This window comes from Triturus cristatus, chromosome 3_1 (genome assembly GCF_964204655.1).
Source record: "Triturus cristatus chromosome 3_1, aTriCri1.1, whole genome shotgun sequence".
Taxonomy (NCBI): Eukaryota; Metazoa; Chordata; class Amphibia; order Caudata; family Salamandridae; genus Triturus; species Triturus cristatus.
The window spans coordinates 596,444,496-596,460,901 of NC_140583.1; positions in this window are offsets into that span (position 1 = coordinate 596,444,496).

Below are 16,406 nucleotides of genomic sequence, written 5' to 3' on the forward strand. Positions count from 1 at the left end.
GCTGCTGACCTCTTTGTTGAGGAATTGATCCTCAAACAGTTCAAGCCAAGGAGTCTCTCCAAGTGCTTTTCAATTGAACAAGCGCATCATGTGCCCGGGGGCAGACCTAAACCTGGAGCGCCTCCCTGCCCTCTTCTTACTAGAGTGTTTAATTTTCGCGATCGAGATGCCGCTCTCCAGACGGCGAGTGCGGCCCCTCCATTGGCGATCGACAACAGCAAAGTCACTTTTTTCCCTGGTTTCACCCTGAGGGTTCATAAGCAGCGGCGTAGCTTCCTGGACGTGAAGCATGCACTACGGGACCAAGACATTAAATACGCCATGTTGTTTTCTGCAAAGCTGCGAGTCGAGTCAGAGGGTAAACTATGGTTCTTCACCAGACCGGAGGACGCCTGGGACTGGCTCAATGGCTGGCAAACTGTTGGCAAGCATCCCCATAAGCCCATGGGAGATGCTGGGAATGCTGGCAACCGACGCCGGCAGCAGGGTCCTCGCCCGACAGTGACTTGGGGGCTCAGAGCCCGAAGGAATGAAGGTTGGAGACCGGCAAGTATAAGTGACTGCCCCTTGAGTCGGATGATTCCCTGAGCATATATTTGATTTTATATAAATATTTTTATTAGTTTCAATTGTAGTTGTGCATACATTAAAATCAATATTTCAGAAATCAATGAGTAAGTATGTACAGTGGCAGGAAAAATCAGATTAACAGGTTCTCTGCTGCTCGATCCCCCCCACGTCTCATTTCCAGCTCCACCGTCGGGGAAATACAGAGATTACCACGGTAAACATTCCACTTGCCCATTTCCTATCCCACTTCTTTGGGCATCCCCGGATTATAAAAACTTCCTTTTCTGCGATCATACATTTATCGACCTCCTGTAGCCATGCTCTTGTCGTTGGAGAGTTCGATGCCCCCCATCTCTTGGCTATTTCTCGCTTGACCAGGGTGTATCCGAGTGTGGCTAGCTGTTGCTCCACCTCTGTAAGATCTGTTGCCGCCCATATATTAAGCAGACCCAGCCCTGGAGTAAGAGTCAGTTCTTTCCCTAGGGCTGTTTGGATATGAGTCGTGGCCCCCTCCCATATCTGTAGAAGCTGCGGCCATTCCCATATCATATGATAAAAGGTAGCCGTCTGGTTACAGCCCCTGAGACAGAGTGGGTCACTCTTGGCTCCCATCTTTGTAAGTGTTACTGCCGTTAAATACTATCTATGGAAAATTTTAAATTGTATCAATCGGAAGCGGAGGGTGATGGCCGCCTCTCTAGGGGACATTTGTGCTGCCTGCCAATCTTCATCGTCCAGTGTTCCCAAGTCTCCCTCCCATTGTTCTCTAAGCCTGTGCAGTGTGTCAGGTATGTTATTGCACAGTTTTTTGTAGGTCGGTGAAATGGCTTTGGAGGGTAGTGGCCCATCAAGCAGCCGCTCTTCCAATGTTGACGACTCCGGTATCTCTGCGGGGTTCGGCAATGCTGTGTTAAGGGCGTGCCGGATCTGCATATATCTAAATTGTTCCCCCTGCGCCATTGCGTATTGATCCTGAAGCTCCTTAAAACTGAGGATCGACCCCTTTTTAATCAGGTCTCCGATGACGGAGATCCCGATGGTGTCCCACCTATCAAAGCCTGGTTGATGGCAGAGAGAACCCAACTTTTGGGCATACCACAATTGCATAGCCTTTGTGAGGACATTTGACCGCCCTAGTCGAGAGTTGGCTCGGTGCCACATATCAACTGTATGAGCGAGAGGCCCCAAATATCTCCCGCGCTTCACTTTGGAGTACAGTGCTCCTAGATATCCTGAACGCCCATTGTCGAGCATATATGCAGGATCATTGGGAGAGCGGTAAATCCACTGGTTTATCACCGCTAATTGCGAGGCCCAGTAGTAAAGTCGAAGGTCTGGGAGGGCTATTCCCCCATCATACCAACCTTTCATTCGTTTTTTGTTGGCAATGCGGGAGGCCTTTCCATCCCAGAGCAAGGTTCTACCCTCACTCTCCACCTCTGTGAACTACGCGTCCGGAACTCAGTAAGGGCAATTCTGAAGGATATATAAAAAGCGGGGGAGTGCTAGCATCTTAAATAGGGCAGCACGACCAATCAATGACAGGGGCAAGGATCTCCAGTGTTTAACATCTATTTTAAGCCGGGCCAGTGGAGATAAGTGAAGATAAAAAAGGCCCTGGTCAGACGTAGCAAATATTCCCAGGTATCGAAAGCCGTCCCCCGCCACCTCGATTGCGCAGTTTGGGGGGAGACGGGGTATCTGCCCCCGGAGCATAAACAGCACCGACTTACTCCAGTTTATTTGGTAGCCCGAGTACTTCCCAAAATTCGTAAATATATCTAGGACGCCGCAAATGGACCTATATGGGGAGGCTAGGTACAGCAGGATATCGTCAGCGTATAGAGATATTCGATCTTCTTGACCCTCCGCCCATTTTAAGCCCCGCACCATCCATCTCGACGGATCCAGGCGGCCAGCGGTTCCAGCATCAAGGAAAATATCAACGGGGACAGGGGGCAACCCTGTCGAGTTCCCCTACGTAATGTGAATGTGCGTGAGGTACAGTTATTAACTCTCACTTGGCCCTTTATATCTGTGTAGAGTAATTTGATCCAGCCTAAAAATTTCGGGCCAAATCCCATCTTGGTGAGGACTTCAAACAACTATGGCCACTCAATGGAATCAAACGCCATAGAGGCGTCTAACGATAACACCACTGCATCCTCCTCCAGAAACTTCCTCCGTGCCAGCACATTGTTAAGTCGACGGATGATCAATGCTGTGTTGCGCCCGGGCATAAACCCCGACTGGTCAGGATGCACTAATGATGAGAGAACCAGGGCCAGTCTGGTGGCCAAAACTTTAGCTAGGACCTTAGCTTCCGAATTGATCAATGAGATCGGCCGGTAAGAGCCACACTGATCCCCAGGCTTCCCTGATTTACGGATTACAACTATAGATGCTACTCGTTGGTCACTGGGCAACTTCCCTCGCTTGTAGCTGTCATAATACATGGCACACAAGTGAGGGGTAACCTGTGAAGCCGTTGCTTTAAAAAATTCAATGGGGAGCCCGTTGGGTCCCATGGCCTTCCCGGAGTGGATTCGGCTTATCGCCTTGAGGATCTCTTCATCCGTCAAGTCACCCTCCAGTGCTTCCCTTTCTATTTCTGAAAGAGTTGCTATATTACTATCAGAGAGAAGTTGGCGGGAATCCTCTGCAGTGTATGCGGTAGAGGGAGAGTAGATGCGCTCTAAATGATCCGCAAAGGCTTGCGCTATATCTTTAGGATGCGTTATGGCACTACCATCAGACATGGTCAGGCTCGGTACCCACCTTTCCCCTTGCTCTCTCTTTTCCAACCAGGCCAGCATCTTCCATGTCCTGTCTCCGAGTTCATATAGACGATGTTGTATGTTGAGGTGCTTGGCTAACATATGTTCCCTAGTTTTGATCCTATACTCTTCACGTTTTATTTCAAGGAGGTGTTCCACTTCCTCCGCGGGCTTATCGGAGCTTTCTTGTTCTAAGTCACGAAGTTCGTTTTCCAATTGGGCTAACTGGCTATGCTTCTTCTTTATGTATCCTACCTTCAGGGACAAAGCACGTCCCTTTATCACCACTTTACAAGCCTCCCATAGCGTTTCCGCTGATTCTACCGAGCCTCCATTTTCATTGAAGTAATTACAAGTTTGCTGACATAGTTCTGCCTTAATATCTGGGATTTTCAGTTACCGCGGGTTAAGTACGATTGTGGAACTGTCTTTCCCAGTGTGTGAGTTCAACTGTAATTGGAGAGTTATCTGAAATGCCTCTTGGCAGTACATTGGGATCTCGGAAATTGCCGACGGAGGCCGCGTGCGTTAGGAAGTAATCTATTCGAGAGGAGCTTCTATGCGCATTGGAATAGTGCGTGAAGCGGGTATCATTGGGTTTTAGAGTACGCCACACATCTATTAGACCCATAGCTGTGGTAAATTCCCTCATCTGCACATTCGGCCGTGTCCTGGCCCGCCGGGGGTATCTATCTTTGTCTTCCTCCATGATCATGTTGTAGTCTCCCCCCATTATCAGTGTGCCCACCGGAAGGTCAGTCAAGATTTCCCCAAGAGCTATCAGAGCTGCTTTACCCAACGCAGGAGGCAGGTACACTGAAATTATGTTAATCGCTCTCCCTTCCCATTGGGCTTCTAGGACAGCAAATCTACCCCCCGGGTCTGCCCATGTATTTCTTTACCATAATAGCTAGGCTCTTCTTAACTAGAATCCCAGTCCCCCTGGACCCCGTAGTAAAGTCAGCGTGCACTAGTAGTTTATACCCCCATCGTGTGAGGGCTTTACTTTTGTTCCCCACCATGTGCGTTTCTTGCAGCAATACTATGTCTGGGGCCTGTCGCTTCAGATACTGCTGGACAATCCCACGTTTAATTTTATCCCCCAGTCCGTTTACGTTCCATGACAGTATAGAGAGCGACAAATCCATTTTACCCCCCATCATCCCAAGTGGCGACCACAAAAATGCAACAGTTTAGCAGGATAACATGTTTAACCCTCACCGCAGCTGAGAGGAGGCACCGATCAGGGCAATATGGTGGTGCCTAGGATTAGCCCACTCCAGTTCTGTTACCGTCACAGTCTACGGCTTACTGTCGACTCAGAACACGGGGTCGCCCTGGCGAGGACCCCTCCCAGCCCCCTGCAGCTGTCAGGCCGACGGCTCACCACCACCTTCTTCCGCCGCAGCGAACCTTCCCTGACCCGGGAGGGGTCAGACCCCGATATGGGCACCCCTGGCGATAAGTGCAGCAGTGTAGGCTCCTACCTCTTCTTCAGCAGCCTCAGGGGTGAGCCTCAGGGGCGCCCCCTCTGCCAGGAGGTCTGTGCAGGTCCTCAGGGGGGGCTGCAACAGGCAGATGGATTCCAGGCAGAATCAGCGGGAGGGGAGTGGAGAGCCCAGGCCACCCAACGTCCTCAGGCCTAGGCCCACCAACACTCCCCTCCCAGGCCCGCAGTCTCCCAAGCGCGGCCGAAACAGGCACCTGCTCCTCGCCTGGAGCACCTCCCACTGGGCCTGGAGCGCGTCGGGGTCAATCGCGCTCAGCGCGGCCCTCGAATCCACCGAAGCCCGCTCGGGGGCACAGGATAGCGAAGGCAGGGTCAGTCACCCCACCTCGTCCTCTTGCGCTGCACTGGCTCCTCCTCCAACGACACCAGGGCTCGGGGAGACCTCCACCCAGGCCTGCAAAGCCGGGGCCTCAGGTATCGACGTCACCCGGCAGCTTCACGCGCACTCCGCCGGTGCTCAATCTCTGCTCCCCGGGCAGGCTCTCACGCAACCCCGGTGCCCAGCACACCGGCCGCCGCGCTCCCACCTCGAGTTATGTCTGGTCTGGGGCCGCCGGAATCTTCGCTGCCTCCACTATGGGCCCCGGTGCTGGGTTATTCATCAACCACCATCCGCCTCCGCCATCCGCCCCTGGTTTTGCGGGTGATTCCCGACACCCGTCGATGGTAGTGGAGCCCACTGCCTGCCAGCGGCGTCCCCGTGGTGGGAACCGTCCTTTCTGGTAACGATGCTGCTATTATGAGGTCAGGATAGTGTCGGATTATTGCCGGGGATGCGGAGCTCCACTAGTCAGCTGCCATTTGCTTCGGCTGCTAGCCACGCCCCCCCCAAGCATATATTTAGTTGCGAATTTCAGGTTTAGAGTGCTTCACCTTTTGCATGGCTTCCGACAGACCAGAGTTCATATAGATCCACTTCCTTTTGGTTCTTGGTTTTTATGTTGTCACGATAATGCTATCTCTTGTTTATTGAAGTAGTTTATTCACCATATTTGGATGACATGCTATGGGATCGTAGGCCGGGGTTGTTCCTGCCTACACGAACTGCTGCCCCAGGGAATGGGGTTGATTCACGTTCCCGACACTGTTGAGGGTGGGCGACAGGCACTCTGCAAGTTGGGGGTGGCGGGTGGTTTTGTACCCGTTGTTTCAGGGAGGCAGGGTGGGGGGTGGGACTTGAGTGTTGGGGGGTTTGTTTTCGGTGTTTGGTTTTCTGTACTTGCACAATGCCCTTATTTGTTTTCCCTTCCGTCAATGGATCTAATCGTTCTATACACTTATTCGCTCTTTCTATGACATGTTATATTCACCACCAGAATCCTATGATAGCATCATGGGGAGCACTGGGGGTACCTAGAGGTGTGTTCACTTGTCCTCTCATGTACCTTACTACTACCCGAACTGTTTCATTGCCGCACTGCCTGCACGCCCGCTTCCACTGCCCCAGTGATACAGCCATGAGCCTGTATTTTGAGTTCCGACTCTATGTCGTCCGCACATTTCTTCACACATGGTACCACAACTAAGTCTTAAACTCCTCGCATGGAATGTCAGTGGCCTGGGAGATAAGATTAAGCGGGCAATAGTACTGCAATATCTGAAATGACAGGCGCCAGACATTGTCCGACTCCAGGAGACACATTTGGTCGGTGTTGGAAACCGGGCAACCGGGTTAGCAGTCACCAGGTTCCCAGCACAACGGTAGCTTGGCTCGAGCGGTTGGGGTACAGGCACCGTGTTAAGCGTACGTCACACCCTCACAATAACCATGCGTTCATCCGTTCCAAAAACGACACTACACCGTAAAAATTATGAAAGAAAGTAGTTTGTCTTTATCTTATTTTCTCTTAGTTGCAGGGTTCCTTACATAAATACAAAACAATAAGATTCTCCTTTAAAAGGGCAGGTCAAATAAATAATACCACAGTGGGGTTTCAATAAATAGGATCAGGTCATAAATAAGCAAGGAATAAATAGGGGTGCAATAAATACAAATGGCTAATAAATACTGTCAGACAATAAATACAATGCAGGAATAAATACAGTCAGACAATAAATACAGTCAATAAATAAAGCACCTTCAATAACTTAAATAACACAATTAATGACAATTACAGTTCACATCACTTTCCTGAGGTAGTTTGGTTTTACTATGCCCAAGTACAGCTTGTGGTCATTTGGATGACATGGGGGGTGTCCCACCTAGATTGGTCAAGGCTGGGCCTGAACTGAGGTAGAATAAGGGTAACCTAAGGATCTGGCTCTCCCAAAATACACAACCCCTCACAGAGGTCACTGCACCAGTCTCAGTTCACCCCTGGCACTCCCAGGCTGGTTCTAACACCCCTCTAGCCCCTAGAATGGTCTTTTAGGGCTCCACAGGGCCTCAGACGCCCCCTCTACCACTTACTGCCCTTTTCACGATGATCGGCTCCGCTCGGCGCCGTGTCGATGTCGTGAGGCGGCTCCGGCTCGATGTCGCTGGGCGGCTCCGGTTCGATGTCGCTGGGCGGCTCCGGTTCGGTGTCGCTGTGCGGCTTCGGATCGATATCGCTGGGCTGTTCCGGATCGATGTCGCTGGGCGGCCTCGACTCGATGTCGCTGGGCTGCTCCGGCTTGATGTCGCCTTCCGGCGTCGCAGGGTCACGGTCTCCCCGCTTCTGGGTGTCTCCGGAGTGCGACCTCCACTCCCGACCTCCGGTGCGCTTCACCTCAGATTCCGGCGTCTCCGGAGTGCGATCTCCACTCCCGACCTCCGGCGCGCTTCACCTCGATCTCCGGCGACTCCGGAGTGCGATCTCCACTCCCGACCTCCGGCGCGCTTCACCTCGACCTCAGGTGACTCCTTACTCGACCTCCGGTGCCTCTCCACGACCTCCGTCGGCGCCCTCTCTCGACCTCTGACGGCTCCGGGTACGACGTCTGCTTTCTGTCAGCGTCGCTTCTCCACCCCAGGCCTCAGGTCTCCAGGCTTCTCGACTTCAGGACTCCAGGAGGACACCGCTAAACAGGTCAGGAGCTTGCTGGTCTTCTTCTTTAAGGCCTCTTCACAATATTTAGGTCCTTAAGATGGTTTTTCTGGTCTTGGTCCCACACAGGGCTCTAGGCTGGGCTTGGTCAGTAGGGACTAGCATCAAGGGTGGGTTTCTGGACCCCACTCCAAGCACTGGTTTCCACCCCTGCTGCCTCACTCCGACCTCCTTCTGAACTGGTCCTCTCTCCTCTCTAGTCAGATGCCAACTGCCACTCTGAGATGGCCTCCCAACATTCTAAACTGCCTCTCACTGTCACAGGGTTCCAGAATGTTACGGAAGGTTCTAGAAATCTCCAGTGGATTCTGATGATGTCACAGGTGACAATGGGTGGCCACCATTTTGTGTCTCAGGCCCTCAGACAGAAGTTCCAGGGGTAGGGAAAATGGCTCACTGACCCTGCATCAACACTAAAAAGTCTGGTGGTTCCCAAAAAGGAAAAATTATAACAGGGTTTGAGGCAAAAGTGGGACAAAATAAATAAGGATGAGGAGGGACCACCCAAAGGGCTGACAGGTCTAACACGGTCGGTAACTCCTGTGGGGCACTGAATAGGTGGGGGTATCGACTGGTCGCTCATTCAGGGTTTACCTCAGGTTCATGAGGGGCTGGGGTACTCCTCTGCAGGGGATGTCCATATATGATACACAAGACTTGGACGGATGACCAGGATTGATATGTAGCGCTCTCTGGCACTTGGGAGGGGCAGAATCTTAACATCATATCCATATATGCCCCCCCTGGATTACAACATCCCGCGTTGAGGGACATCGGGGTGCTCATGCTTGGCTTGCCATTGGGGTTATTGTTGTTGGGGGGCGACTTCAATCTGGCATTTGACGGCTCCAGGGATCGCCTCCCACCTCGTAGGGAGCACCCAGGGGAATCCCACCTGGCTGAGTTCTCATCCGCTATGGTATTGACGGATATCTGGCGATGGCTCAACCCGACCACCATACAATTTATGTTTCAGTCTGGGGCCCATAATAGTCAGTCACGCATTGATCACATGTTCACGCACGCTCAAGATATTCATGTTTTTTCTGGCTCTAGGTGCCTTGCATGGGGAATCTCTGACCATTCACCCATATTCATGACCTTAACCTTTGGGCAAACCAAGCGCTCCAATACCCTCACTATCAATCCTTGGGCACTTAAGGTACCCCACATTAGGGAAACATTGCTCAAGGACACTGACTACTACTTTTCAGAGAATGTGGGGTCGGTCACTTCAGCCTGTGTATTGTGGGGGGCGTTCGGTGCTGTCATTAAGGGCCGAGCCTTATCACTGATGGTGGGGCATAGGAGGGAACTTGCCAAGCGCGTAGTGGAACTGGAGGAGGAAATCCTGATCAAGGAAAAAGCCCTGGCGTGTTCTCCTGACTCGGATGCACAACATGCACTAACTATGGTGCGCCTTGACTATCAGCAGCTGCTTACGGAAGCTACCACAACATGTTATATCGCCACCCGCCACAAGATATGCAAGCATGGCGAGTGGACGGGAAAACTCCTGGCCTGGCTAGAAAAAAGGGAACATGCATCCAGGTGGGTACCTTTGATAACTGGGACTGACGGTGTACTCCTCACTGACCCTCAGCAGATTGCCGAAACATTCACCTCTCACTTCTCGTCGGAATATTCCTCTGCCAAGATGTCCCAATCCCATATGGCTGCGGACCTCCTGTCGACTATTAAAGTCGCCTGCCTGTCCACACAAGACAGAGACTCCCTAGAGAGCGACATTACAGAGACTGAAATCCAAAAAGCAATTCAGGACGTGCATTCAGGTAAAGCTATGGGACCCAATGGACTCCCAATTGAACTGTTTAAGCCAATGGCTTCCAAGCTCCCTCCCCATTTACTGCACATGTATACCTAAAGTTTTGATCTAGGAATCCTACCTACTGAAGTCAGGACGGCCTCAATTGTGGTTATACATAAACCAGGCAAACCAGCAGAGGACTGCAAATCCTATTGCCCATTATCCTTCCTTTACATAGATGCGAAAATACTCGCAAAATTATTTGCCAGTAGACTTATCCCCTGTATCAGTGAGCTGGTGCATCTGGATCAATCCGGGTTGATGCCAGGGAGGAACACAGCCTTGAACCTGCGACGACTGCATGGGGTGTTCGGCAGAGTAGACATGATCAGGAAGGATGCGGTCCTGCTGTCACTGGACGCCTCGAATGGCGTTTGATACCATCGAGTGGAATGTCCTCTTCGCAGTACTGGCTAGGTTGGGCTTCAGACCCAATTTTATCAAGTAGATCCGGTTACTTTACACTCAACCGATCGCGCAGGTAACAGTCAACAACCATGTTTCTCTGCAATTATCATTGCAGCGGGACACCAGACAGGGATGCCCTCTATAGTCCCTGCTTTTTACCTTGGTATTGGAGCCCCTGGCTGTCGGGGTCAGGGGAGACCCGGAGATAAGGGGACTGAAATGGACATAGGATCACAAAGATCGCATTTCGCTATATGCTGATGTCATCCTCCTCTAATTGGCCTCACCCTCGCGGTCCCTTAGCCGAGTTCTCCACATATTCCACATATTTGATGCCTACACTGGATATACAATTAATTGGACCAAGTCCCAACACTATGTGCTATGGGGGAACCAACGCATAGCCCTAGGGGCTACAACATACCTGTGGCATTACTGGGCTTCATGTACCTCGGCATCTTCGTTACCCCTGATCCGAATTTATTTTATGAATCCAAACTGCTAAAGCCCTTGACTCGTCTGCGATCGGACGCTAAGCAATGGCGATCTCTCCCCCTGACCCTCCTGGGGTGGCTAGCACTTTGTAAGATGTTAGCACTACCGCGTTTCCTGTACGCACTGCAAAACACCCCCAATGTGATCCCCGACACCTATTTTGCCAGTTTTGACAGTGTTGTGAGAGGTTTGTTGTGGGAAGGGTGGGCCCCGCGCATAGCTATGAAGAAACTGACAATGGGATGGCATGATGGGGGTATTGCATTGCCTGATATACGGCTCTATTACCAGGCGTTTCAACTGGTTGCGGTCAATAGGTGGGTACATGGGGAGCACGACCATCCAAACTTTTGCACAGACCTCTGGCTCTTGAGACGTGGAGGATACAACAGAGCACTATACACAAACCCATGTAAGCTTACCTCCCAGGACCCGCAGCACGTACAGTGGAGGTCTGGCACGGAATCAATAAGAAGTGGGACTGGCATAACAAGCTTGCTAAAGCCACGCCTCTCTGGGAACGGGATATGCTGGATCAGGTCAGCAAATGTCCTGGATTTGACATGATAGGCATTTCAACTGTGGGGGACATGTGAGTGAGGGGTAAACTGGCCACGTTGCTGACCTGCAGGCCAAGTATCAATTATCAAGTATCAATTAGCGCAAACCGAGACTTTTAGATACTTACATATCCAACATGCAGTTATAGCGGCCCCTGCCCAAGGAGCTTCCTCTGCCTGAATCCTCTCCGCTGGAGGACAGATTGATACTTGACCCTATGCCCACAAAAGCCATATCCCTTGCCTATAAAAAGCTGTTAAACAATCAACCTGACCCTATGCAATGCCTGCGGCAGGGTTGGGAGGCGGACCTTGGGGGCATGGATGGTGAAGACTGGCACGACGCACTGCCTTCTCCCAGAGAAATTGCTAGTCCAATGAGATTGTGCCTGGTCCAACTGAAAATCCTCCACCGTGTATAATTTGACGCAAAGCTCTTGTTCAAACTAGGTAGAGGACCTGATCCCGGGGGTGTGGCTAAGGCGCCGAAGGGAATGGCCGCCGATCTCCGGAGCTCCGTGGATACGTAGCGGCAACGGGAGCTCTCCGGGGTTACTAAATGGCTATCCGGTCTTCAAAGCTGCCTCTGAGTACAGCGGAACTCCTGTTACTTCTCCAGAGTCCCTTACAGATGGAAGTGGTGAGGGGGAAGCTGCTGTTTTTTGCCTTTTGATGCGCGAATTGCACAACTCCGTAACGGCCGCCATTTTGACTTCAACGCTGATTCTAGTGACCGCTGTCAGCCTTCTGCCTCAAATTGTGCGGTAAATTACGTTTTTCCTTCCAAGCGCTTCCTAAGTGGGGTCATTCCTTATGAACTTTTGCAACCTGACAAAACTCTAATGTTTATGAGGTAATGATTGCCTGCATCTCGATTCTCACAACATGGCCGCCATTTTGTAACTAGTCCTGAGCATCAGAGCCCCTGATTATCGTTTACCTCACGCAATGATGTAGAATTGGAGTTCTCTTTTTCAAACGCTTGCGCTATGGAATGTCATTATATAGTACTGGGGAGGAAAGATAAATCTCATTGCTTTTGAACCTCCTGCTGCTTGCAGATTCACTCTAATTTTGCGACCGTCATTTGGATGAGGCTACAACCTCTCTTGTGTGCATTGTAGGGTACTTGGTTCCTTTTTCTTAAAAGATAGGGTTCTGAGGTTCTGAGACTTCCATTGTGATTTTTGTTGTGCATGTCCAGAGAAGACAATCTCACGTTATTTTCAACTTTCTGTCGCTCTCCACTCACGAGACTCCCGCTACTAAGTCATTAATTTTTAGCTGGTTACTACAGTCATTTAACTTTGCTTTTCTTCCGCTCTTCTCTTGCCCCAGCATTTTGAAGCCTGTTTTATTACTCTTCTTGATTACAATGACAACATCACGCTATAACCGGAATTCCTCTCAGCAAGTTGCTACTCCTAATGCATCCTTGGAAGACCACAATCCTTTTAGAGTACTACAAGATAATATGGAGGATGCATGAACTGACTCTTCCGCTACTAAGAGCTCCTCTCCCCTTCCCTCCCGCACAACCTCTAAAATTTCATCTAAAGTACCATCCACCTCTGCTTCTACTTCTGGAAAACGGGTGAAAGCAAATCCTCCCTCACCTACCAATATTTCTCCTACTATTTCTATGGAGTTGTTACTTGAGGAAATTCGCTCACTAAAACCCTATATGGCTGAAACAAATTCACGTCTACAAAACCTCGAAGTCAACTGGTCGCACACTGAACAAAAAGTTGAGGATCTTGAGAAAAGGGTCGCTACAATCCAATTGGCCGCTGATGAAGTTCCTTGTCTTCACAGAGAAATTCAAAATCTCAAGCAGCAGGTCGAAAATGTAGAAAACAGAAGTAGACGTAATAATCTTCGCATTTATGGGCTTGCGGAGGTCCTTGAGGGATCGAACCCTTTAGCTTTCTTCCAATCATTTTTGCCTAAGCTTCTTGGCCTTCTGGGTTCTCCATCCTTGAATATTCAGAGAGCACATCGTTTGGGCCTAGTTTCAAGTTCTTCTGTCTCCTCTCCCTCCTCAACAAGACCTAGGGGAGTCATCCTGTACTTTTTAGAGTACACTGACCTACTTAAAGTCATTCAGGCTGCCAAGCAGAAAGGGAAGATTACTTGGAATGTCTCCAGTCTCTTCTTTGCGCAGGACTACGCCAAAGCTACTGCTGACCGTCGGAAAAAGTTTTTGGAGATGAGGCCTGCTCTTCGCTCTTCAAACGTCTGTTATGGTTTATTCCACCCATGCCTCTTCAAAGTGACTTACAACAATAAAACGACGAATTATGAGGATCCAGCGTTGCTTCAACAATTCCTGAACTATTGCAACCATGATTCTATGGACATTCCTCGAGCATAATTGTTTTGAATATTAATCCATTTTATGTTATTGTATTTGTTATATCTTTCTCACTGCTTTATGTATTTATTATTTTTTTTTCTTTTGTCTCACGGTAAGTCCCGTTATTAATATTACTTCTTTTTAAACCCCTTTAGGTGCAGTTTTTGTGACCCTTTGATACTTGTTATCCTCATGTTCCCTGGAGATCGTCCTCCTTGTGCTGCGTCCTCACGGAGACCTCGACCTGGTGTGTTATCTCCCGCATGTGGTCCCACCATCCTCTTTATCATTGTTTTGTTGTGGTATGTCTCTTCAACATCTTATTTTACCATCAAAGGTTACTTTTAGATTGTGTTTGTGTTTTGTGTTTTGCTCTCCCTAACTCTCCCCTTACCTGTTTTTCTCCTTTAGATTTTCCTCTCCTAACTTTTCTATTTTTTACAATCTTTACTATCATCTGTTGCTTCTGTTCTGTACTTCCATTTTGTGTCTCCTTCTCTCTCAAACATTTCCTCTCCTGTTTTTCTCTTTTCTCTTTTTCTTTATCTCGTTCTTCATTTCTTTCTCTATACCTTACAATATTCTTCTTATTCACTTTCTCCTTTCATTCCTGAACCTCTCTTACATTATTCTGCGCTCTAACTTCTTTCTCATATGTAGTAAAAATGTTAATGCTTATACTGTTTGCATAATAACTGTTCATGTTATATTTAATGGTTCATTTTTAGAGTTGTGACTTGGAACGTTAAAGGAGTAAATAACCCCATTAAAAGACAAAGAGTACTGACACATTTAGCCCAATTAAATACTGATATTGCATTAATTCAAGAAACGCACTTATCAGAACTTGAGGCTTCTAAACTGAAACACAGTTGGGTAGGCAATGTCTTTTCTTCCCCTGCATTAGGTAAAAAAATTGGAGTTTCTATCTTGTCTCACAAGAAATACCAAGTCACAGTTACACATCAAGAAGCTGATTTGGAGGGACGTTGGGTAATTGTCAAACTTCTTATAAATCAAATACCTCTTCTTCTTTTTACTGTGTACGCACCAGTCATTGTAGATAATACATTTTGGTCACTGATATCAGATAAACTCCTTTTGTTTGATGATGACTATATTATTTTTGGGGGAGATTGTAATCAGGTTTTTGACCCTATTTTGGATAGACGATCCTCTGTTAAATTTGTGGCCACAAAGATGCACTCACAATTTACATCCTCCATACGCCGTAAATCCTTAGTTGATATCTGGAGGCTTTGTAACCCTACTACTCAAGAATATAGTTTCTATTCCCCTCCTCATCACTCACAATCTCGTATAGACTATCTCTTTTTCAGTAAACCCTTATCCCAACAAGCTTCCCATTCTGAAATTGGCTCTATTTTGATATCGGACCATGCTCCAGTTCTAGTTGGCTTTGAGTTACTCCCCTTTACCCCTCATGTAGGCAGATGGCGTTTTAACAATGTGTTGTTATCAGATTCAAACTTCACTAGCCAATTTACTTCTTTTGCTTCTGAATTCTTTTCTTTCAACTCTACCCCCGAATCTTCCCCTGTAATGATCTGGGACTCCTTTAAAGCTGCTGCCAGAGGCTTCATTATACATTTTCAAGAAAAAAATTCCCTACTACTTTCTAAAATTAAACAGCTTAAATATACTTATTACCATTCGAATTCCGAATCCGCATTGAAAAACCTTATTGATGCTAAATTTACTTTAACAAAATCTCTACTGATGCTGCGTCTTCTTATCTTCTAAAATGTAGTGCTCGATATTATGGAGACCAAAATAGGATGGGGAAATTGTTAGCGAACTATCTGAAAATCAGACGTGAACGGAACAAAATAGAATCTATTCGAAATTACACTGGTGCATCTTTCTTTAAAGGTGCAGATATATTAAACACATTTGTTTCCTTTTATAAAAATGTATACACTCCTGAACAACAGCCACACTCAATAGATCTTTCTACTTATTTTCAATCTATTGAACCTCCTTTGCCCTACGACACAGACTTTTCTTCCTTAGAGACTGACATTATGACATCTGAACTTACACACACTATATCACTATTAAAAAGAGGGAAGGTCCCAGGTCCAGATGGGTTTACTATTGAATTCTATGCCCACTTTGCTAATCTCTTGCTTCCTCATCTTTTATTACTTTACAATGACTTTATCTCTAGTGGTTCTTCGTCTTGGTCTTTTCACGAGGCCATGATTTGTTTAATTCCTAAAGACAATGAAGACCCATCTCTTTGTAAAAATTATAGGCCAATTTCTCTGGTCAACCTGGATTATAAGATCTTTGCTAAAACTCTAGCAGTGCGCATTGATCCCATTTTACCTAACCTTATTGGTCCTGAACAATTGGGTTTTGTAAAAGGCCGTTTATCTTCTGACAATTCCAGAGTGTTTTTTAATATTCTCAGCAAAGCGTCTGCTCTTGATTATCCAATTGCGGCGATCGCATTAGACGCAGAAAAGGCGATTAACAGAATCGATTGAGATTTTATGTTTCAAGAACTAAAATGGATAGGATTTCCTCCTAAACTAATATCTCTTATTTCCATATTATATTCTAATCCTAAAGCTTCTATTTTTGTGAATGGGAAAACTTCAGATTGTTTTTCTCTCTCTAGGGGAGTGCGTCAAGGTTGCCCCCTCTCTCCTCTTCTGTTTATAATAGCCCTGGAACCCTTTTTAGGGAAGATGAAAAGATTACTGGTTTCCAGCTTGATTCCACTCATGGCAAATTATCAGTTTATGCAGATGATATTCTTTTATATTGCTCTAATCCGAATGCTTCAATTCCTGCCTTTTTATCTCAGGTTGATAATTTTTCTCGATTATCTGGATATCGTCTCA